Source organism: Myotis davidii, unplaced genomic scaffold, assembly GCF_000327345.1.
Source record: "Myotis davidii unplaced genomic scaffold, ASM32734v1 scaffold1844, whole genome shotgun sequence".
Taxonomy (NCBI): Eukaryota; Metazoa; Chordata; class Mammalia; order Chiroptera; family Vespertilionidae; genus Myotis; species Myotis davidii.
The window spans coordinates 120,473-120,816 of record NW_006294716.1 but is presented as its reverse complement, the minus strand read 5'-3'; the positions used below and the strand labels follow the sequence as shown (position 1 = coordinate 120,816).

Genomic DNA, 344 nt, shown 5'->3' with positions numbered 1-344 from the left:
ATTTTTTAAATCTTTGGCCATATGAATAGGGGAATATACATATCTATAATTATAGGCTATGCTTTAAATCACAGTTGTCGATTGTGAGCTAACTGATACCTGAAGCAAATTATTATCTGCTAGAGGCCCAATGCACAAAATTCGTGCAAGAGTAGGCCCTTGCAACCCCACTGCCTCAGCCCTGTGGCCCCATCCCCAACCAATGGTCATTCCGAAAGGTTGTTCCACCATCCAGTCTAATTAGCATATTAGCTCTTTATTATATAGGATTCTAGGGATCGTTGGCCCATCTCAGGGTAGGACCAGGGTTCCGGGGCAGCAACTAAGACCTATGGGAGCGTTGA

The 344-nt window shown here is 44.2% G+C and overlaps 1 protein-coding gene across 1 annotated transcript in view; it reads right to left on the bottom strand.

Annotated features, from left to right (window-relative positions):
- The window catches only part of MYO7B (myosin VIIB), an 81,747-nt gene that overhangs the window by 63,990 nt on the left and 17,413 nt on the right, over positions 1-344 (bottom strand).